The sequence below is a fragment of the Anabrus simplex genome, chromosome 2, assembly GCF_040414725.1.
Source record: "Anabrus simplex isolate iqAnaSimp1 chromosome 2, ASM4041472v1, whole genome shotgun sequence".
Classification (NCBI taxonomy): domain Eukaryota; kingdom Metazoa; phylum Arthropoda; class Insecta; order Orthoptera; family Tettigoniidae; genus Anabrus; species Anabrus simplex.
The window spans coordinates 664,527,623-664,552,441 of NC_090266.1; the positions used below are offsets into that span (position 1 = coordinate 664,527,623).

Genomic DNA, 24,819 nt, shown 5'->3' on the forward strand with positions numbered 1-24,819 from the left:
TGCCAACTTTTAGAAATAAAAAATAGGAAGATTTTTTTAATTCTTGGATTTCATCACACATATTGCGCCATGGTCTAAGTGAAAAAAGGACAGGATAAAAGGCACACATGTAATCTACAGTTACAATGAGAACTGACCATTAAATTTAAAGTCTTAAAGTAAAAAAACCCATTAAAATGGTTACAAGAAAATGTACCTAATCACTCTCATTTACATACATTTACATACATACGAATAATAATACAATCGAACCTCGATATCTCGAACCTCCATTACTCGCATTTTCAGTATCTCGAACTAACTTAGATTTACCGGCCGTTTGTCCTATTCTTCACGTGTATTTATTTCTCTATTCTCGAAATTAGGTTATAGCCTACGAATTTCTTGATTTCTCGAAGCAAACATTTCCTCCCTTGAAGCAAAAAATACTTTGTAACTAAAATTTTGTGCAACATTAACTGTGCAATACGGCATTTGTGGTTTGTGAGGAACAGTTTACAAGTAAAGAAAGGGTTCCAATGAAGCTGGAAACTAATATGACGGGAACCGAAGAAGTCGAACTTCTAATGATCGGCGAATCGGCAAAGCCTCACCGTTTCTCGAGTGTCAATTACCGGTCACGTGCGAAAGAAAGCCCAGAAGTCGCGGATGACAAGCTCCATTTACGAAACTTGGCTGCGTGATATTGACAACAAGTTTCAACTTGAAGGGAGGAAAGGTTAACCGCAACAAACAGAAGAGACTAACGGATTTTTTTCCAAATGTGTTAACGGAGCTATGTTTCTTGTTTCACTACTGTATCTACTGTATCCTGTCTTCTAAAAAGTTACTACTATAATAAGTGTTATAATTAAAGTGATGCCGTAAAATAGAGTTTCTTTGTATATTTTTAAGTGCCGTTAAACATAATGTATTCAGTACGGCAAAAGCCTGTAGATACATATGATTCAATTATGTGCTATGCATGCTCAAAAACTGTAATCTCTATATGTTGAAATTTCTATAACTCGAAATAAAATTTACCTCCCGAGGTGATTTACATAATAGTTTCCTTTATTAGATTGTAAAATGAACGGAAATTTAATTTTATAGGTATCTCTGAACACTTTGAGATAACGTTTGTTACTGTATGTTTTTTGGCCGTAACATAAAAGAGAAAATACCGGAAACTGTCACCGACACAACTCCCTGAAAAATTAAATTATGAAGTAAGAATGAACGAAAATGCACTGAAATACGCGAAACTAGCACATACAAAACAGATCGGTACGTCTCATACATTATTAATATACAACTTTGACACGGAGAAAAGCACAGAACCACTAGAAAAAACACATGGCAAACAATTCCAATGAAATTACGCACAGAAACCATGTTAAAAGAGCGCGAACCACACAATAAGAAACTTATCCTTTCGTCCCGATTAACTGAGTCGCTAGCCTCTCTTGCTTGCAGGACGATTTCCGTCTCGAATCCTCAGCTGTAAAGCACACATGCTGCTGTAGTGACTGCGAGCAGGAAACACGATAGGCCTACACGAAGGCGACGGATGATACACTAGCGAATTAAAGCATCAAATAAAAACACTTGAAAATGAGGTTGGGTAAATTACACAAGCACATAAGAATCTATCCTTTATCCTAGGGGAAGAGTATTGACTGTACTGGAGGTTATATTGGTCAAAAATAGGAAGAATTAAAAGTAAATCGGAAAATCTGAAGACTAGTTAAAAATCGGAAATTTTCCGGGTAAATCGGAAGGGTTGGCAGGTATGTATCAGATATCACATCATTCATTTCATCTCATTAACTCCTCTAATGAGGTTGACATCAGGAAGGGCATCCAGTCATAAAAACTCACCGAAACAGATTCATCTCACCTCATACCCGACCACATAGAGAAACGGGACAAGGGTTGGACAAACAACTAAGTGTATACCAGGAAGAGGTACTACAAGGTTAAATTGCATCTATCCAGTTACCCCAATATCATAATGGAGTAGGTTGTACAGCCAGCATCTCAGCGCTGAATGCTGGGTGGTGGTAAATACCCGACTACTCTCCAAGAGGATCAATGGCTTCAGACGGATGAGTTCCGTTAGGAAGGGTAGTGGTCCCCTGAGTGTAAGAAATGACACTGGAACCCACCAAGCAGCATCTGCTCCCAGGTTAAGAGTGGCTGCAACAGGTAGGAGCAGCCTGATCAATTGCTGGCAGGAGCTCTAAAATGCTTTTGGGAGTGGCGATCAGTCTTGGAAAGAGACTAGGTTGTAACCCACAGGTGATATGCAGTCCCTATGCTGGGGAAACTGTAAGAAGTTGGTGACCGGTAGAAAACATCATGAAAGTGGCGATAATCAACCTGATGACCCTGACTGGAAGGTCAAAAAAGGTGAATGACTTCATGGAGAAGGAAAATAGACTCACGAGCTATTGAATTAGAGATAGCTGCCATAGTGGGAAATGGGACTGTTCTTGGCCCAGCAAATGTAACAGGAGGGTGTGGCATGTAACATCGAGAACATCAGACCTTGTATGGGCTGCATGAGTAACAGCTGACTATAGGATAGGTAAGACAAGAGATCTTCAGCGCATCTGATCGTGGCCAGATTTTCTGCGCCAGACACACAGTTCCATCTCTGAAGTCGTGCAGGCACTGGGCTTTCCAAGGGCCACTGTTCAAGAGTGTACCACGAGTACGTGGACAGGGGTCACTGTCGGCTAGCTCTTAAGAGCAGACAGATGGGCCACAGTGCAAAGATCATTTGTTAGTTCAATGCTGGACAACGATGACGTGTGAACAGCCATACCATCCAGAACCACCTTCTTGCCATGACCTCCAGAAGCAAGCATCCTATAAGGGTACTTCTGCTCTATACCAGTCAAAACAGACATGGACAAAGGTACACCACCACTGGATGCTCAAACCATGAAAAAAGACGCCTGCACAGATAAGTCGAGGTACCATCAGTTGGTACATGCCGATGGCCAGGTGAGAGTGAGTCGTCAATCACATGAAGCAATGGATCCCTCTTGCCAGCTGGGTACAGTTCAGGCCAGTGGTGGTGGTGTCCTCGAATGGGGACTGTTCACGTGTGATGGAACGGGACCACTGGTACATCTGACAACATCCCTCACAGGCAAACGTTACAGAAACCTGCTGGCAAATCATGTTCATCTCTTTGATCCCCTCCAGCATCCTGCACGCAACCTGTACCTACAGCAAGACAATGCTCCAGCCCATCACTACTGAACTGTGGCTGAGTGGTTCAATGAGCACTGAACAAATGTGAATATGCTTGCTTGCTTGCTTGCCTGCCCCCCACCCCCACCCGAGGAGCCCTGACCTCAGTCCCATTGAGTATATCTGGGAAGCTGTGAAGAGGGATGTGCATGCCATGGACCCTAACCCAACAAATCTTTGTGGATTATGGGAGGCTGTGCAGTGAACATGGATCAGTATGGCTCCACAATGCTTCCTGTGTCTTGTGACATCCATAGCATGCCACATCACTGCAGTCATCAAGGTGAAAGGAGGTACTACCTCCTACTAGCCAGGTATCTCTAATTTAGTTATTGACAAATCTATAGCTATGATGGGACTGGATGGGGTAAAGTGGAAGGGAAAAAGAAAGTGGAGGAAGGGATACACTTCCTAAAGTGAAGCTTTTGATTGAATATGTGGATAAGGTGGACTACTTGAGTGACAGCATAATAAGGGTACAGTTAAAGATGGAGAGTGGAGTAAAGGATTTTGTTCAAGTAGATGCACCACAGACTGGAAACCAGAAAGAAAATATAGTTGAATTTTTGGAAACATAGAAATGATTAATTACTAATGTGCAAGAGATTATAACTGGAGATTTCACTGCAAAGGTAGAAGTGACAGAAGAGGAATGGAAGTGGTGGTCTTCTGTGAAAGACATTAACAACGGGCAATATATGGTTCTAGAAGAACACTACGAAGATCGTAAGATATGGCTTGGGAAGCAGGAGGACGAAAACAGTAATGGACTTTTTGGTAGAAAGAGTAAATCATAGACAGTTGCTGGACGTAACAGCCCTGCCACAAGTAGCATTTGGTGGTAATCGTAGAGAAGTGGTAGCAAAAATGGAAGTAGGACAAATAATGGGAATGAAAGAAATACAGAGAGAAAATAAATTAGAATTAAAATATATGGCAGTAAAGGATAAATTACAGGATAGGTTGAAACAATATTTATCCAGAACAGAGGTGAACAGTGCGAAAGTGGAATAGGACATGTTCGAGAATGGATGTGACACACCTGTGCAAAGTGTGCATGTGGTAGATCGTCAAGAAGAGTTGAGGATAAGGAGACCCCCTATTGGATTTAAAGGGTAATAAAAGCAGTGAATGAAAATGAGAAATTACAAGAACGGAGTAAAAAAACTAAAGAAAAAATCTCAAAATTAAAATGAGCTGCAAGGAAGTAATAAGTGAAGATAAAAGAAAAGCTGAGAAGGATTTACACGAGAGCTGGAAGAGGATGCAATATGAACTTGGAAGCCAGTTTGAGTGGCTAGTGTAGAAGCACTAATCTTCTGAGCCCTAGTTGGTGGGCTCAACCCTGGCTCAGTCCAGAAATGCTCCAATACATAAACCTCATGTTGCACATTAGAGCGAGGTTCAGCCGTTGTTTTACGTACGGTAGGAACAAATAAAGAACTTACGCCAAAATGTTAAATTAACGTAGCGACAACGGATCTACTAGCAAGGCTCAGTAGGGCCATACATAATTCTCCATACATGTACTGCTTGAAGGAGCTTGAATGGAAGGAAAACACTTAGCACTGTGATGAGCGGGGACATTCCCTGTAGAAGTCTCACTATTAGGAATATAACCGCTTGTTGACAAATGTCAAAAGATGAGGAGAAGGGCAATTAGCAAGGGATTACTCTGTAGGGGGCCGGAATGTGACTACCGAGGTAACGGGAGGGACCACGGTCAGAAACAGCTGCAAGCTTACAACATCATGTCAGCTTTTGTATAAACTCGGTTCCTGGAAACAACAATGTCACGTGGTCGCGATTGTCGGGTTGTACCATGCTATAGATATGTGCTGTATTTAACTTGCAGTGTTCGGAAGACTGTGACGGAATTGCGAGCTGCACGTTAGTTAATTTTGTGCCATATTAGTGACATCATTGAAGATGGACCGTTTTGTTATAAAGAAGCCAAAGCTATGCCCATCCTCGGTAAGTTATCAAAATGTATTGTATTCTAACAGCAGCACTAACATGTACGAGTAGTAGCATGACATGATCGCGGATGTGTGCACAAGTTGTGTTTTGTCAGATGCCCGGGGACTGATTGGAACTTCAAATAGCACCATCAAAAGTGCGGGTAACTATTTCCTAATTGGCAAGCGTGATAGCTCAGTTCCAATGGTTCTATGTTCTCATCAAGACGGCCGAGGTTTGAATCGCAGTCGATGCATGCACAATTTTTGAAATGGCAAGTCACGTTCTGTTGATCTGGAGTCTACTTAAAACCATAGATCTCGTTGCTAATGATTATAAGATTTAAAATCCCACGAGCCCTAAGCTTGCTTACTTTTTTTAAGTAACTTACTTCTGAATCATTACATCATTTATGTTAGTGTATTTTGAGTATCCAACCATTCTTCGGGCTTTCCTTGTATCTTAAATGGTGAGTGGATTCAGTGGCGTACCCCGTGGGTGCGGTATAAGTCCAGGCCAGTAGCGTGGATACGACTTTACCTCAAAGAGGGGGATTTGAAAAGAAAGCCGGTCCTGCCGAGTACGGTGACGGATCTTCAATAAATATTGGTGGCTTTGATTGTTACGATGTAATTATATCCAACAATCGAAATCATAGCTTCTGTACTGTAAACATAAAGCGGCTGCATTATTGATACTGATCGTAAAATTAACAATATCGTTCTTTTGAGAGGAAGTAGAATCTCATTTAATTAATTTGTCTTTTAAAAAAGGAACCCCTTTGGTCTACGCCCCGTGAAGGTGAAGTGTGTCCTAGACATTTCGATTACGGGAGACACAGGGCCAACTCTATTGCACCCACAAACAAGGCTGTATCTTCCCCATCCCATTCGTTTTCTAACTCTGTCAGTGCCGGGAATCGAATGCATGATGCCTTAAGTCACCTAAAAGGATCGTTAGCTTCCAGCTAATTTTTCCGTCCGGTCTCGTGCATTTAGGACAGTTGGAAAATGTGTGTCTTAATAAATGTTCCTCATACAAAATTTGTAAAAGTGATAACTGTACCTATTTATAACATTAATTACAAACGCCTCCTTTTCATGTGGCTCAGTTGCTGGAGTCGCTGTCCTTCTGAGTCCGAGTTCGCAGGTTCAAATCCAGGCTTGGGTCAGTGGCGCTTAAAAGGGTGTTGTAATTACAACAGCTCCATGCCATTGGCTTCTGGCACGTTAAAAATTCTCCTGCGGGATAAACTTCCGACGCTCCGGTGTCTGTTAAGAACTAGCATTTGGGACGAACTTCACAAAAATAAAAGTACTACCCCCAAAAATACGCCGCTGTCACAGATTACCGTATATTAGCACTGGCTCCAGGTTTTTTTAAATTTCGTGTGGCTATTTCTAGCCGGGTGCAGCCCTTGTAAGGCAGACCCTCCGATGAGGGTGGGCGGCATCTGCCATGTGTAGGCAACTTCGTGTTAGAGTGGTGGAGGGTAGTGTTAGGTATGGTGTGCGAGTTGCAGCGATGTTGGGGACAGCACAAACTCCCAGTCCCCGAGCCATTGGAATTAAACAATGAAGATTAAAATCCCCGACCCGGCCGGGAATCGAACTCGGGACCCTCTGAACCGAAGGCCAGTACGCTGACCATTCAGCCAACGATTCGGACGCTCCAGGGTTAAAAACCATAGAACGAGACTAGTCTTGAGGGTTACACACCCACGGGGAATCGGTCTAGCAGGCAGTCGCGCCTACGTGTTGAATTTCCTTTACTTTCTGTCGTCACTCATTTCGATTCGAACACAGCATGTTTCCATAAAACAATGTGACTAATAAAGTCATTCTAGTGCCGACATAGGCTAGTTTCTATACTTGATAAATTTATAACTTGTTGACCTCATTTAGTGGCGTATGCTGGGATGAAGACGTGGGCACCACTAAACTTAGGTTACCAATTTTCGATAGTTTGTTTAGTGAACGTCAAGCCTTAGGCGTTTTTTGCCACCAGAGAAGCCAGCTGTGTTATCAACCCTGTTTCACAACCCACTGCCCTGGCTTCTGCCACTGCTAATATTCAAAATCTCATCAGTGAAAATGGTAGCCTAGAGTTCAGCAAATCAAAGCCCGGATTTATTGCTAAATGGATAGAATGCTTGCCTTTGGTTCGAAGGCCCCGGTTCAGTTCTTGGGCTCAACCTTCTCGTACGCTTAATTTATCTGGCTTGGGGAATGGGTGTTTATGACATCTTCGCCACTCGTTTCATCCTCATTAGGTCACCACCAAGCCTTTCCAGAGGCTATGCACTATTATTATCACTATTATTATTATTATTATTATTATTATTATTATTATTATTATTATTATTATTATCAAATTAAAATGTAGAATTTTACAGCATTACCAGCAGTCGTACCCGTCGTTCACCGGTTTATTAGCTTCCTCAGTAGATGGTGGTGGTGTCCGACCTATGATCACGGGTTCGATTCCAAACAACATGAAAGATGGCATTTCATTTTAACAGATCTACCTATGAAAATAATATTACCTGTATATTACTTCTCTGTCAGCAGCCCTGCAGTGTCTTCCTACAAGGATGCAGAAGTAGACGGGAGTGAAATACCAGCACTCTGTTTTCTATATTATTAAGTCAGAAGTATGAGGCCAGCAAGTCTATTCGATGAGGAACGAATGCTTGTTTGGAATCGATTTCGTGATCATGAGTAGGACACCACCACTTGTCTACTGAGAAAGCTAAAGAACCAGTAAACGACGGGTACGACCGCTCGTAATGCTGTTAATTTCCACATTTTAATTTAATAATAATATCATGGTGTGGGTTACTGCAGTCACGTCCTAGTTCGTGAACCATGGGCAACGGCTGAGTGGCCTAGTAAGTGGTCCTGAGAGTCGAGATACCAGTTGCTACGGAATGGGAGTGGGCATCCTGGATATATGCTGAGTCATGGCCTTCCTTGTGCTCAGGCGGCTAGGGCTATACAATCCATCGGAGGTTCCTAACCCGTCAGAGGAGAGATCCTCACTTGGATTATGTGTAAGTAGGGTAGTATCCTGCTTCATAAATTTACCGAGCTCAGAACATTTTAAGCAAGCCTCGGACCTATGGGAGTAACGGAGTTCCACTCCCATTTGACAGGCGAGGGACTCCTTGGAAACAACTTGGCGAAGGAAATGAAATTCGATGGAGAGTTATCAATATTAATGGGGCTTATGGAAGAAAGGGGGCTGCCTGGCCGAGGCGGTAAAGGCGTGCTCGGTTCGCCTGGAAGGACTGGGTTCGAATCCCTGCCATGAAGTCGTAAAATTTAAGAAACGAGATTTCCGCATCCGGAGGTACATATGGCCCTGAGGTTCACTCAGCCTACACCAAAAATGAGTACCAGGTTAATTCCTGGGGGCAAGGCGGCCGGGCGTAGAGCTAACTACTCTACCCCATCACGTGCCGAGGTTATCAATGGTGGAAGCCATTACCTTCCACTCCTCCAAGGGCCTTCATGGCCTGTACGGACGTGACTTTGCTGTGCATTGCTTTGCTTTTGTGGAAGAGTCAGCAAAGAGAATTCATCTGGATGTGCTAGGAGTAAGTGATATTCATGTAAGGGGAGATAAGGAGGAAAGGATAGGAGATTATGAAGTGTATTTGATGGGTGTTAAAAAGGGAAGGCCAGAGTATGGGGTAGGGCTGTTCATCAGGAATACTATTGAATGCAACAGAGTTTCTGTTAGGCACGTAAACGAGCGAATGATGTGGGTAGATTTGGCAGTTGGAGAAATTAGGACGAGAATTGTCTCAGTGAATTCACCATGTTAGGGTGCAGATGAGGATGAAATTGACAAGTTTTATGAAGCATTGAGTGACATCGTAGTCACGGGCAACAGCAAGGATAAGATAGTGCTAATGGGCGATTTCAATGCGGGAGCTGGAAATAGAACTGAAGGATATGAAAGGGTAATTCGTAAATGTGGGGAGGATGTGGAAGCTAATGGCCATGGAAAGCGCTTGCTGGACTTTTGTGCTAGTATGGGTTTAGCGGTTACGAATACATTCTTCAAGCATAAGGCTATTCACCGCTACACATGGGAGGCTAGGGGTACCAGATCCATAGTACACTATATCTTAACAGACTTTGAATTCAGGAAATCTGTTAGGAATGTACGGATTTTTTGATTAAACAGACGACTATCTGATCTGTAGTGAACTAAGTATCTCTAGGCCTAATATAGAGTAAGTGAAATCTGTCTGCAAACGAATAAGGGTAGAAAATCTCCAGGACGAGGAAATTAGAACGAAGTACATGGGTATAATTAGTAGGAATTTCCGAACAGTGGACTGTAAGCAGGTTCGGGATATAGAAAGAGAATGGGTGGCATACAGGGACGCTGTAGTTGCAACAGCAAGGGAATGCGTAGGAACAACTATGCGCAAAGATGGGAAAAGGCGAACATCTTGGTGGAATGATGAAGTGAGAGCAGCTTGTAAACGTAAAAAGAAGGCTTAGCAGAAATGGCTCCAAACAAGGGCTGATGCAGACAGGGAATTGTACATAGATGAAAGAAACAGAGCGAAACATATAGTTGCTGAATCCAAAACAAAGTCACCGAGCTCGATAGCTGCAGTCGCTGAAGTGTGGCCAGTATCCAGTAATCGGGTGATAGTGGGTTCGAACCCCACTGTCGGCAGTCCTGAAGAAGTTTTTCCGTGGTCTCCCATTTTCACACCAGGCAAATGCTGGGGCTGTACCTTAATTGAGGCCATGACCGCTTCCTTCCCATTCCTAACCTTTCCCATCCCATCGTCGCCATAAGACATATCTGTGTCGGTGCGAGGTAAAGCAAATAGAAAAAAAAAAAAAGAAGTCGTGGGAAGATATAGGTAATAACCTGGAAAGTCTAGGTCAAGCAGCAGGAAAACCTTTCTGGACAGTAATAAAGAATCTTAGGAAGGGAGGGAAAAAGGAAACGAACAGTGTTTTGGGTAATTCAGGTGAACTCATAATAGATCCCAGGGAATCACTGGACAGGTGGAAGGAATGTTTTGAAAATCTCATCGTAAAATCAAATGGTGGTGTCGCGAACAACGGAGGTCAAGGGGAGGAGGAAAATGATGTAGGTGAAATTACGCTTGACGAAGTGGAAAGGATGGTAAATAAACTCCATTGTCGTACAGCAGCAGGAATAGATAAAATGAGACCTGAAATGGTGAAGTGTAGTGGGAAGGCAGGGATGAAATGGCTTTATAGAATAATACGATTAGCATTGAGTGTTGGTAAGGTACCTTCAGATTGGACAAAAGCAGTAAATGCAGTATCTAAAAGCAAGGGAACAGGAAGGCTTGCAACAACTATCGAGGTATCTCATTGATTAGTATACTAGGCAAAGTATTCACTGGCATCGTGGAAGGGAGGGTGCGATCAGTCGTTGAGAGGAAGTTGGATGAAGGCCAGTGTGGTTTCAGACCACAAAGGTGCTATCAGGATCAGATTTTCAGTATGCGCCAGGTAATTAAAACATGCTACGATAAGAATAGACAGTTGTGTTTATGTATCGTAGATCTAGAGAAAGCATATGACAGGGTACCGAGGGAAAAGTTGCTCACCATACTTGGGAACTATGGGATTAAATGTAGTTTATTAAAATGAATCAAAAGGTATTTATGTTGACAATTGGGCTTCAGTGAGAATTGATGGTAGAATAAATTCTTCGTTCAGGGTACTTACAGGGGTTAGACAAGGCTGTAACCTTTCACTTTTGTTGTTCGTATTTTACATCGATCATCTGCTGAAAGGTATGAGTAACAGGGAGGGATTCAGTTAGGTGGAAATGTAGTAAGCAGTCTGGCCTATGCTGACGACTTGGTCTTAATGGCAGATTATGCCGAAAGCATGAAGTCTAATATATTGCAACTTGAAAATAGGTGCAATGAGTATGGTATGAAAATTAGCCTTTCGAAGACTAAATTGAAGTCAGTAGATAAAAAATTCAAGAGAACTGAATGTCAGATTGGTGATAAAAAGCTGGAACAGGTAGATAGTTTCAAGTATTTAAGTTGTGTTTTCTCCCAGGATGGTAATATAGTAAGTGAGATTGAATCAAGGTGTAGTAAAGCTAATGCAGTGGGCTCGCAGTTGAGATCAACAGTATTCTGTAAGAAGGAAGTCAGCTCCCAGACGAAACTATCTTTACATTGGTCTGCTTTCAGACGAACGTTGCTTTACGGGAGCAAAGGTTGTGTGACTCAGGATTTCTTATTCATAAGTTAGAAGTTACTGACATGAAAGTAGCGAGAATAGTTGCTGGTACAAATAGGCGGGAACAATGGCAGGAGAGTATCGGAATGAGGAGATAAAGGCTAAGTTAGTAATGAACTCGATGGATGAAGCTGTACGCATAAACCGGCTTCGGTGGTGGGGTCATGCGAGGCGAATGGAGGAGGATAGGTTACCAGATGAAGAATGGACTCTATTATGGCGGGTAAGAGAAGTAGAGGAAGGCCAAGACGACGATGGATAGACTCAGTTTCTAACGACTTAAGGGTAAGAGGTATAGAACTAAATGAGGCCACGACACTAGTTGTAAATAGAGGATTATAGGACATCTAGTAAATTCACAGAGGCTTGCAGACTGAACGCATAAAGGCTAACGGTCTATAATGATTATATATTATTATTATTATTATTATGCTTGTCCTTTGGAAAAGATTTTTTTTTTTTTTTGCTAGGGGCTTTACGTCGCACCAACACAGATAGGTCTTATGGCGACGATGGGATAGGAAAGGCCTAGGAGTTGGAAGGAAGCGGCTGTGGCCTTAATTAAGGTACAGCCCCAACATTTGCCTGGTGTGAAAATGGGAAACCACGGAAATCCATTTTCAGGGCTGCCGATAGTGGGATTCGAACCTACTATCTCCGGATGCGGTGGTGACCTATTAAGGATAAAATGAAAGATTGCGAAGACGTCATAAACACCCAATCGCCAAGGCTGGAGAATTAAGAGTACGAAGAGGAAGGTGAAGGGTAGACCATTTTAAACGATCGACAATTTATCTGCATACTTCAGTTGCGAGACTGTTTTATCCAGTACTTGTTTCATTGTACAAGGTTCAGCCCTTTTACAAAAGCAACTCCACACGGTCTGTCACGTTATGTGCTGTAACTTCAAATAAATTAAAACTGTTCTGAGAAATAGCTTTCTCAACAATAAACAATCAGTAAGAAGGCTTTGTACATAAGACAGCAAACACGTAGACTTGACACTGTAGTACATGAGTCAATCGTGTCCGTTCGGAGGCTTTCGGAGAACTTCTCTCTCTCATGGCGAACTTTTGCCCACCTATCCCGTCAGTCCCCGCAGCCCGCACCTATTGCATAGTCGGCCGCGAGCGGGACGAGGTGAGTCGAGGTGAGAGGGAAGCAGCGCTTGGCCTGCGATGTCGGTCTCCGATGCCTTGCACTCGGAAATACGAGCGGCGATTTTCTCCCATTATTTTGAAGTTTTGTAAATGGAACAATGTGTCAGATGCTTACATTATAATGTGCTTTAGATTTCCATTGTTCTCATTTAGGGCTTCACCGATAGCCTTGGTACTGACTTCATTCATCAGACTACTCAAAAGATTGTAGTCGGCCACTATTACACACGTATGTAGCCAACAAAATAATCATAAGCCACATAGCTTCAAACTAAATGGACAGAGCTCTTGTTTTACAAGTTGCTTTACGTCGCACCGACTCAGATAGCTCGTATGGCGACGATGGGACATGAAAGGGCTAATAGTCCGAAGGAAGCTGCCGTGGCCTTAATTAACGTACAGCCCCAGCATTCTTCTGGTGTGGAAATGGGAAACCACGGAAAACACTCCTCAGCGCTGCCGATAATGGGGTTCGAACCAGCTATCTCCCGAACACTGGGTACTGGCCGCACTTAAGCGATTGCAGTTATCGAGGTCGGTAATGGACAGAGTAACGATGTGTGTGTTTATATTCCGTAGAACTTGAAATGAACTACTACTAACGTAATGACGACTTTCAAAACATTCAATTCCCATTTGTGTTAATTTCATGTACTTTTCGTAGAGGATTCTACCCTTAAATTACCTCCCCTCCATGATACGCTACTGGATGGATTTATTATTTGAAAATCCAAATGTAAAAGCTGGAAGTGACATCGTGAACAACAATATCAGGATACAAGTGAGTCAAAGTACAGGACATGTGCTCATATTGGAGTCATTAGGATAGGAGAAAGTTAAGGTATAATTTGTTTCTAGGTATTTAAGCTTAATATTTTTGTAGACGAGGTGTGTATTTTTCAGTATTAAGCTTTTTAGTGGTTATATTTTTCATTAATTTACAGGAGCAGGAAAGAAACTCAGAGAAATATACATTACCGGATAACAATCCCAGCACGAGCAATGGGCAGACTAGTCGTCCAGAGCGACCTCCCATACACAGACTGGACAGTTCTTTTGGAGAACATCAGGATTATCCTAGAGAAGACATCGGTATGTTCATAGGAAAGCCAGTATCGAGCATTACAAATTCTGAGAAGGAAATGCTGCTTAGGAGAACATGGGAGCCTTCAGCATCTCACAAGTGTTACGTGCAGGTAATTGGTTCAAAGAAAAGAACGTTCCAAGTAAAATGGCTTCAGAAGTATCCATGGCTTGCCTACTCCGATAAACTTCAAGGTGCATTTTGTAAATATTGCATTCTGTTTTCTCCATCGGAAATTGGAAACAGATCTCATGAAATACCTTCAAACCAAGTCAACAAACCCTTCAACAAGTGGAAAGATGCTCTTGAAGTGTTTGAAAAACACTCAAGAATGAAATACCATGCAAATTCACAGGCATCGGGAAATTTGTTTTTACAAATTTTTGACGAGAAGCAACCTAATATAAAAGATCAAATTTCAGAAACAACAAAACAGGAAAATGAAAGAAACAGGAAAATCATATCCGTGATGGCAGAGACCGTCCTATTTTGTGGCAGACAAGAAATAAGCCTGCGTGGTCACAGGGATTCTGGGTGACTTACTGCTGAAGAACCCGTGAACAACGATGGAAATTTTCGAGCGTTGCTTCGTTATCGCGCAAAAGGTGGGGACTTACTCCTCACTGACCACATCAACACAGGGGGAGCAAATGCGATGTATACTAGTCCAACAGTACAAAATGAACTTATCGGTTTGATTGGAGAGAAAATTAAAAGCGATATCGTTGAAAGAGTGAACAAAGCGAAGTTCTTCACAGTACTTGCAGATTAAACTACCGATGTTAGCCAGGTGGAGCAGCTTTCTTTGTGCATCGGATATTTTGACATTGATGTTCAAGATATTAGAGAAGATTTTTTGACATTTGTTCCTGTATATGATGTGACGGGGGTTGGATTAGCATCTGTCATCAAACAAGAGCTTAGGAGACATGGCTTAGAGTTGGAAAACTTGCGTGGTCAAGGGTATGATGGCGCAGCAGCGATGAGTGGTACATTCAATGGAGTACAGGCTGTTATTCGTGAAGAATACCCCAAAGCTTCTTATACTCACTGTTTTTCCCATGTTCTGAACTTGTGCCTCAGTTACGCTGCACAGACTGATTTCATTCGTAACTGTTTTTGCACAGTGTCAGAAACTACAGCTTTCTTCCGGGTTTCACCGAAACGGACACACATCCTAAGGAAAGAGCTTGAATCTGATGGTAACGCTAACTCTGCCATCCGCAAGTACTGTGACACTAGATGGGTGGAACGACATGACGCTGTCTCTGTATTCTCCGAGTCATTCCTATGCATTGTTCGAGCCTTGGAGAAAGTAATAGCAACAGATCACGACCAGTCTTCAAAAACCAAAGCAACAGGTCTTCACTCTAGTTTATGCTGCTTTTCATTCATTACAACTCTTCTTACAATGAGTAAATTCCTTTCAGTAACTCACAGGTTGCCCAAGTTTCTTCAAACAGAGTCTTTAGATCTCTATTCAGCCATATCTAAAGTTGAAGAAGTTGAGGAACTCTTCATGGAAATACGAAAACAGGCTGAGGAAGAGTATTCTACTTTGTATCGAAAATCCGAGGAGATCTCATCACTTGTTGGTGTTTCTCCATCAATTCCAAGAAGAGTAGGAACACAGAAATTTCTAAGTAATGTGGAAGCCAGCTCACCTGAAGACTACTACAGACGTGCAGTATTTATTCCATATTTGGATGAGATATCCACAACCCTTAAAAGGAAGTTTTCAAACAACAAAGAAACTTTACTCGGTTTGGAATGTCTATTGCCAAAATATGCCGTTAAGAAGGATTTTATTGACTTTGTGAAGGCGATTGAATTTTACGAAAGCGATCTTGAAAATGCAAACAAAGACATTCTGGAGGCGGAGTGGCGTTTGTGGAAGCTCAAATGCAAAATCTCACCAGAAAATCAATCAAGGACTGTGATTGAAGTTCTAAAAGAAATCGACAAGACCTCCTTCCCAAACATTGCTATTCTTCTTACAATCCTGGCTGTTATTCCAGTAACTACAGCATCTGTAGAGAGAAGCTTCTCCACACTGAAAAGGCTAAAGACATATTTGAGGAATAAAACCGGTGAGGAAAGGCTGACGGCTCTTGCACTCATGGCAGTGCGTAGAGATATCAATGTGGATATTGGCGAGGTTGTGAAACATTATGGACATAGTGCTCGAAGACTACCTCTTTCTTAGAGACGAACTGCTTGTTCAGAAACATTGTACTGATATGCAGGGTGTAAGGGTATGAATATAAATATTTTTGTAGCAGTCAAGAACTATGTTAGAAACCAATATACAATCGTATTTTTGTAACCTGCGAAACATTTTCGGGAGCAAAGGGATACAGTTTTGGGAGTAGGCAATAGTTTGAATGCGATAGTAAAGAGATTCAGTGCCACCTCACTACCTTCGTTCCCCTTCTCTTGTGTAACACGTAATTTCAAGACAAAAATATGGATAGACGCAGTGTCCAAGTGAGAAGTCATCAGACGGGGGCGGGGCGGATAATCATAAACTTGAAATTATATACCTGATAAATGAGTACCCGGAACTGCAATATCAACACTGTTAGCCATTGATCATGCCTAAGTAATTAATAGAGGACAAAACATAAAAACTGTACATACGTATATTGGGGTAACAAAACTAACTTTATATTGTACTACTATATGCTGTATCCCAGGCTTGCGAGGGAAAGTAATAGGACGAGGTAAACCCTATCTAGCATACGTTGTGACATATATATTTCTTTACCAACTAACAAAATATCTATACCCATACCCCTACATTCTATATATATATAGTGTGTGTGTGTTTCTTCGCTGCATTATTTGTATAAAATATTACTTCTTTGTAGCTTATCACATGACGATTATTACAATTAAATAATCGTTTTTACGCTAGACCAGAATATTACATCTTTACTCAGACAATTTATTCATGCATTCATTTCACTTGTATTCGGAGTACATGAAATGCTGCAGTTATGTTGCGATGGGAATAATAGATTAAAACAACGGCGTAACCAGATTTTGGGAGGGGGGACTGTCCAAAGAGTCCAGACACCTCAGGAATTTTAACAAATGTACTTTTACTAAGCATGCACATTGTTAATAGTTTCGGCAATGCGCACGAATCAACCACTCTTACTAGGAACCAAGGACACTCATTTCCTTATAAGGTACTCCATACTATCTAAACTCTCCAGAAATTTGGACACCCACCAAAATAAAATTCTGGATGAAGACCTATCGTAATGCCCCCCCCCCCCAAACCGAAATCCTGGCTACGCTACTGTCATGTTGAAACATTTACTGGCATGTAATAGAACCCCTGCCACACAAAATTATTGCACCTCAATGTCTCAAAAAATTGTCAGAGGTAATTAGTGGGACATAAAACCATTATTATTTTTTTTTTTTTTTTTTTTGCTTCACGTCGCACCGACACAGATAGGTCTTATGGCGAAGATGGGACAGGAGAGGCCTAGGAAGTGGAAAGAAGTGACTGTGGCCTTAATTAAGGTGCAGCCCCGGCATTTGCCTGGTGTGAAAATGGGAAACCACGGAAAACCATCTTCAGGGCTGCCGACAGTGGGGCTCGAACCCACTATCTCCCGATTACTGGATACTGGCCGCACTTAAGCGACTGCAGCTATCGAGCTCGATAATTATTATTATTATTATTATTATTATTATTATTATTATTATTATTATTATAGGGACTTTTAAGAAAGCAGAAGAGAAAATTTACACAATGCAGGTGAAAGGGATAAAAGGAAATGATGGAAAGATTATTTCAATGAATTTCTGAACATGCAAAGTGGTTTAGAGGATATAATAGAGGAATGGAGTGAGGAGACAAACTGAGAATGATTTTGCAATAGAAGATTTGGAAACTGCAGTCAAACAAATAAATGTGGGGACAGCATCAGGAATGGATGAATTATGTGTAGAGCAACTGAAAATGTGCATTGTCTGAGTTAGGAAGATGAAAACCTGGGACCTGGAGACCTCCTGGGCAATGGTACATAAAAACAATGCCAGCTGAACACTGATGAAAAGATAGGACAGTAAAATAAAAGACAGCGAGATTAAATTTTTAAGAAGAAAGGATAGAGTAGGAAATGTGTATGCTGTGAAGGAAATTGGAGTAGAAAAGATTTCAGACAGAATGGAGAGAAAATGAGATAGTTTAGACATGTTAAGAGGATGGAATAGGGAAGGATATCGAAGCAGACAATGGAGACTAAGATAAAAGGAGAACATGAGATGGACTTTATCAAGAACAGTGTAATAAGGAGAAACCTGGTTTGGAACCAAGTCGAGGAGTAGGAACAGCGGTTGGATAAAGGAAGATGGAATGGGTGCCGTTAACATTCTTACTTGGCTAGAGTTGGAAGAGGGAAATTGATGATAATCGATCACAATCAATCAATCAATACTGATCTGCATTTAGGACAGTCACCCAGGTGGCAGATTCCCTATCTGTTGTTTTTCTAGCCTTTTCTTAAATGATTTCGAAGAAATTGGATTTTTATTGAACATCTCCCTTGGTGAGTTTTTCCAATCCCTAACTCCCCTTCCTATAAACGAATATTTGCCCCAATTTGTCCTCTTGAATTCCAACTTTATCTTCATATTACGATCTTTCCTACTTTTAAAGACACTACTCAAACTTATTCGTCTACTAATGTCATTCCACGCCATCTCTCCACTGACAGCTCGGAACATACCACTTAGACAAGCAGCTCGTCTTCTTTCACCCATTATGATGATGAACGAAATTGGCAATTCTGATGCCTGCAAATTTCCAAACTATTCTTGTAACACATCTCCTGTTGGATGGCAGCATCGAATACTTCCATGATATTTCATTCCTGTCATAAGATGTGACTGATAGGGGGGACTTGGGAGCAAGAGTTCGTGACTACAGGATTTTCATCCTTCCTATGTGATCTACTTTGTTCAACTATTGTTCTCTTCAGACTCCGGCGGAATTAGGTTTGAAAGGTCTAGGGGTCTTTCATTTCCACGCCCTTTATGGCCCTTCCCTTTCTTTTGCTCAAGCCTTCATTCAATCAGGGGTCGGAATGCTTCTGTATTCCCCCCCCCCCCCCCCTCAGATTAGCATTAAGAGGGTCTGACCAAATAAATGTACTTCCCCTCAAAACGGAAATTACCATAATGTAACACATTAGAGAAACTAATATAGCATGTCTATTAATTTACACAAGGATTGGAAAATGATGATGATGTTGTGAGAACATGCTCAAGGACACCTATTTAGCCATATGTTCTACCAAAAAGAATAATGATGGTCCAGGAAAAGACAATTGAGAATTACAATTATTACAGGCCTTCACAATCATACATGTTAATTCAAGAGGACGTTTAGCGATTAAAACTCTCCAGTGACTTGACTGTCATTGATGATGATGATGATGATGACATAATGCTGGAATGATTCTGTGTAAACTGTTCAAGATACGAGTACAAACCTCCTAAGAATTATTTCTTGAATTCTTTAGAAGTTTGTACACCATCTGATCTGAGGGAAGCAAGAAAATGAAATAAGGTATATTTTTCCCCACATCACTGAAGACTAGTTGACCCTTAACAAGCATCATGGCATTTTTTTTTTTTTTTTTTGCTAGGGGCTTTACGTCGCACCGACACAGATAGGTCGTATGGCGACGATGGGATAGGAAAGACCTAGGAGTTGGAAGGAAGCGGCCATGGCCTTAATTAAGGTACAGCCCCAGCATTTGCCTGGTGTGAAAATGGGAAACCACGGAAAACCATTTTCAGGGCTGCCGATAGTGGGATTCGAACCTACTCTCTCCCGGATGCAAGCTAACTTGCTACGCGCTGGGGGCGTCTCCCATCGCCCCACCCCCCCTTACGCTCGAGCGCGCCAATCCGCGAGCAAAACTCAAGCGCTGGGCCGGCCCTTCTCATCTCTATCTGTGGTCGCGCCGCAGAGGACTACCGAAACGATTGGAAGATTAATCTGGAGACTTCTATTTCGCGAGGTTCCTCGATCCATCAAACATCCGGACAATTCTAGAAGAACCAGTGCAGGTATATAAGAGAGGAACGACCTGCCTGGAGTCAGTGAGAATTGGAGAGTGAGAGTGAGTTAGTGAGTGAGTGGGAGCGAGATTGAGTTCGCTGGAGCGCAGTCAGTGATGGCCTGGGAGTGTGCAGCCTGATGAAGTATCTGCCAGTGGAGCCGAGGACTCGTTCCTGTTGGTACCGTGGTGTGTTGTAAACAGATGAAGAAAAATGTACAAAGCAGAACATGAAAACCCAATCCCTGAGCCAGAGGAATTAACCAGATACAGTTAAAATCCTAGAACTGGACGGAAATCGCACCCTGAGCCCTCTCAACCAGAGAACAGTACGCTGACCATATAGGCAAAGCACCAGAGGTACAGTACAATTGTTTAAAAAAAAAAAAAGATTGAGTGCATTTTTGCTAACCGTTTTGGCAACGACTGTTCATTTGCAATACTGTCAGAGTCCAGCATACAGAAAGATTTATTATCCTGACATTCACCTCCCTGTGGTAGAGAGGGGGCAACATTTGTATTATATACAGGTGGCTAACAAATGCAGGGACCGAGTATCTCCCGGTATGAGGAGACCACCTACTACCAAATGCCAACGGCCTCCTAGGAGGGTGGATGAGCGGTTAGAAGGAAGGGTACTCTCTTGCCCTTGGAGTGAGAAACTGCTCCTAAAGACGGAAGAGCCACTAGATGGCCAACGGCATAGGATGGGGAGGGAACGGGAAACCACTCCATAAAGGACCTGAATGGGTATATCAAGCATCGAAGCATTTTGTTTTGGATGGGTTGATATGAATACTTTTGTCCATGTCTGGATATAAGGTCATTCTATGGATATGGCACGATGAAGTTATTCCAAAAGAATGGCAGGAATCGCTTATTGTCCCAATTCATAAAGGATGAGATAAGGAAGAACTTCAAAATTATCATTGCATATATCTTGTAAACACGGCCTACAAAATTCTGTATTTTATTCTTTTACAGTGTTTAAAACCATTTGCTGAAAATGTTATTGGGGACTATCAGAACGGTTTTTGTAGTAACAGATCCACTACAGACAACATATTTGCAATTAAGACTATTAATGATAATGTGTGGGAACACAAGGAGTCTGTTCATTATCTCTTGATAGATTTCTTCAAGGCATATTTCAATCCATAGAGAAGGGCTGTGGAACATCATGATAGAGTCTGGCTTTCTCATAAAATTAATTAACATATGCAAACTGTGTATGGATGGTTATGTTGGCTGTGTTTTGCTCAAGGGCAGAAAATCAAGATCCTTCCAGAATAAAACTGGTCTGAGACAAGGGGATGCACTATCTCCTCTTCTATTCAACATTGCACTGGAGAAGATTATCAGGAAATTCGCTCATGTACCTGCTGGCATCATATTAATAATTAATAATTAATGTTATTTGCTTTACAACCCACTAACTACTTTTTAAGGTCTGCGGAGACACCGAGGTGCCGGAATTTAGTCCCGCAGGAGTTCCTTTACGTGCTAGTAAATCTTCCGACACGGGGCTGTCATATTTGAGTACCTTCAAATACCACTGGACTGAGCCAGGATCGAACCTGCCAAGTTGGGGTCAGAAGGCCAGCGCCTTAACTGTCTGAGCCACTCAGCTCGGCACTGGCATTATATTGAGGAGACAACAAAGTCCTTGCATATGCAGATGATATTGTTCTTATTGGCCGCAATTAATAAGAAATTGGGCAGTTATTTGTGGAACTAAAGGAAACGGCAGCAAAAACTGGCTTACGGTTAAGTGATAAAAGGACACATTACATGGTTGTACAGAGACCAAATCATTAGGAGGTTGACAGACTGCCTTTAAAGATTGGGAAATATATATATAAAAGAGTAGAGGAGTTTAAATTCCTTAGTGTATTAATCGATGAGCAAAACTGAAGGCAACAGGAACACCAAGTTAGAATTAAGAATGCAAATAAGGCATTTTACTCTATGAGCCCTATATTAGGCTCCATGTTTTTAACAAGGAATGCAAAAATGATTATCTACAATACAATCATTCGACCAGTACTTCTGCACGGTTCCGAGAAATGGAGTATAACCAAGGAAGAGCAGCAGCGTTTACAAGTCTTTGAGAATAAAGTTTACAGAAAAATGTTTGGCCCATGGTTTGATCCTATCTCTCAAAGCCGGCAGAAAAGATCTAATTATCAGATTTACACCCTCTCTCAACAACACACTATAATGGGTGTGATAGAATCCAACAGACTGCGCTGGGCTGGACATGTACTGAGGATGCAGGATAACAGAGCACCATTAGATCTATACAAGGGATCTCTTAATGGGAAAAGACCTTCAGGAAGACCCTGAAGCACCTGGAAGGAGGAGATCAACAAGGTATTTACGTTAATAAACTTCACTGTTTGTCCGTATTGAACTAAGTTTACAACGTTTTATTAAAAGTTTTTTGGGTCCACCTTATTCAATACCTTACAATTTTGTTGTGTAGATTTAATTACAACTTTTAATAAAATGTTGTAATCAACAAGGTATGCCAGACCCTCCAAACTGATAACTGGGAAGAGCAGGCTCAATATCGAAAAGGATGGAAGAGGATTGAGAGACTGGCACGAGAACTTAGCGTCCCTCAGAAGCCTGCGGAGTGAGTGAGTGAGTGAGTGAGTGGCATAAAACTGTGTGAAGAGGGAGGATCCCATCGATCTTGGGAAGCCCACTCTGACCATTAAGTTCTCTTTGAAATTTCTAAGTTTGTACGTAAGATTTGCTTGATGTCGTGAGAAGCCAAAAATGTAGGACCACAGCACAGGAGAAATGCATTGAACAGCAAATGTGAGCACTGCAAAGCTTTACACTTTGCTCAGGAGAAATCCAGTGGCCATTTTAATTCCTGTCACATCAGCTTCATTTTCCCTCCAGAGCTACAAGTTTGGTTCTAAAATAATTATTTATTCACAACCCTCATTTTGCCACTAACATTACAAATAAACAACAGTGCTATGGCATTTACTTCCTTTCCCACCACAAGAAAGGACATTCCTGGAAGAGGTACGTATTATTTTTGATAAGGGTAATTGCCCCAACAAGCCACTAGTTAAGTACACAAGTGCTGCGTACAGGTACCACACTGAGCTCATGATTTGATTATGTCCATGCATTAAACAATATACTATGCACATTTTCATTAGCATTCATTCTCAAAGGCTGTGCATTAAATAAACCTGTCCTCCCTCTCCCCCTGGTACACATGTTTCTGTCAAAGATCTTTTCACCTCAGAGCCTGTCGAGATAAAAGGATGCTGCACCAATAGACTTGTACGGCAAGGGTGAGATCAAAGCTGCACATAACCCTCAAAACACATTTCATACCCTCTGTCTTACTCCTGGACAATTGCTAACACGGAATTAGTCATCTTGACCACGGTGTGTGGTTAAGGTTACAAAGAAAATACCGTATTATACAGGTAGGCTAGCTTTTTGTGCTGTCTTGCCTTGTGAACATGTTCACAACGAAGGAAATAAAAAACTGGGTGTCCAAGCTAGAGGTATAGCCTACAAAAATACATGCTTACTGTACATTTCGGTACCCATGAGTGTATTCAACTTATTTATCCAACACACTACCGGGTAACTCAAAGTTCTTATGCATGTTGATACACTTCAATATTGGTACCATCTCTAGTACCAGGCATATAAATGATATTCAAGCTCTTGCCATGAGTTTATAAATGTTTCCAGGTATTATAAGTTCAACTGCTTCAATGATTCGTTGTTTCAAATCAGCCAGATCTCAAAAACATTTCTTCTGTATGCAACATCCTTAACAAAACCCATGTCCGACTCGTTGGCTGAATGGTCAGCGTACTGGCCTTCGGTTCAGAGGGTCCCGGGTTCGATTCCCGGCCGGGTCGGGGATTTTAACCATCATTGGTTAATTCCAATGGCTCGGGGGCTGGGTGTTTGTGCTGTCCCCAACATTCCTGCAACTCACACACCACACATAACACTATCCTCCACCACAATAACACGCCGTTACCTACACATGGCAGATGCCGCCCACCCTCATCGGAGGGTCTGCCTTACAAGGGCTGCACCCGGCTAGAAATAGCCACACGAAATTATTATTATAACAAAACCCATGTAAAAATATCTTAGGGGGTCAACTCTGGAGATTGAAGATATCAGGCAGTAGAACCCCCACTCTTCCTATCCAATGTCCAAGAACAGGCTCTTTCAAAAATATTGCAGCAAGAGGTATCTAGGACAGGAAAGTTTTCCAACATTTGAAGATAGAAGTGTCTGTTAGTGGAGTCTTCATGATAAAAACAGATTGGTCACACTAAGTTTATGCAGTCCTTACCAGACATTTAGTTCTGATGAAACTTTTCATACTTATATTTATGTGCAAGCTCGTCTCATACCATTTCTCTGCATGCAAGACTTACGATTGACAAGGACATGAAATGTATACAATCAAATCAGTCAAATTGTCTTTTGATTGAGTATTTAACTGCAATTATATACTGAACAGTTCCCACATTATAAGCTGTTAGTTTTGCATACCTCTAGCCCAGATACAGTGTATCGGAAGATATCTCAATATGCACAGCTAATGAAACAAGGGAAGGAAGTAGGCTGCTGAGCTACATCTAGAATAGTCCACTAGCAAAGATCTACAATCCTCCCCGAATGCTTTCTGAATGGGAGACACCCAATTAAGCCTGCATTTATAGAACAGAATTGAGCAAATGGTAACAGCTCTGGAAATTAGCTGCCACCTTGCTATATGCAGGGTTACTTTAGTACTCGTGTGATACCATTATTCAGATCTACATTTATCAAATCATTCAAAACTGGTCCTAAGAGTAAATCCAGATGCTATAAAAATATGGAATTTCCTGTACTAATACTTTTTCCAACAACTGAACATGCTTCAAAATGCACATGTAATCTTAGAGGATCGAATTAAGAAGGGCAAGCCCATGAACATGGCATTTGTAGACCTACAGAAGACATTTCACTCTTGG

At 41.7% G+C, this 24,819-nt stretch overlaps 1 protein-coding gene and 1 pseudogene across 3 annotated transcripts in view; one reads left to right on the forward strand and one right to left on the reverse strand.

The window, feature by feature from the left end:
- PMCA (plasma membrane calcium-transporting ATPase 3) overlaps nucleotides 1-24,819 on the reverse strand; it is a 1,641,549-nt gene that overhangs the window by 52,067 nt on the left and 1,564,663 nt on the right. The gene's annotated exons all lie outside the window — the stretch shown is intronic.
- Nucleotides 8,675-9,388, forward strand: LOC137498603 (craniofacial development protein 2-like; annotated as a pseudogene).